Source organism: Struthio camelus, chromosome 1, assembly GCF_040807025.1.
Source record: "Struthio camelus isolate bStrCam1 chromosome 1, bStrCam1.hap1, whole genome shotgun sequence".
NCBI lineage: Eukaryota > Metazoa > Chordata > Aves > Struthioniformes > Struthionidae > Struthio > Struthio camelus.
In genome coordinates, this window is record NC_090942.1 from 56,567,734 (window position 1) to 56,567,968 (window position 235).

The following is a 235-nucleotide window of genomic DNA, read 5'->3' on the forward strand; positions in this document are numbered from 1 at the left end:
AAGATACCACACTTATTCTGCAATGGGACTGCCAGACTGGGTCAATCTTTCTTTGCAAGCTTTACAGCTCCATTTTACAAACACGGATTATCTGGAAGACCACCGACACGTAGCAGAGACTTCCATGATCCAACTTCTTGAAGTGCTCTTGTGATCAGAGGTCTGCTTGAAGAACTTTTCAGGCTTATCTACTTTTAAAAGCAGCTGTTGAGATGGAGAAGGCTAACATATGGGA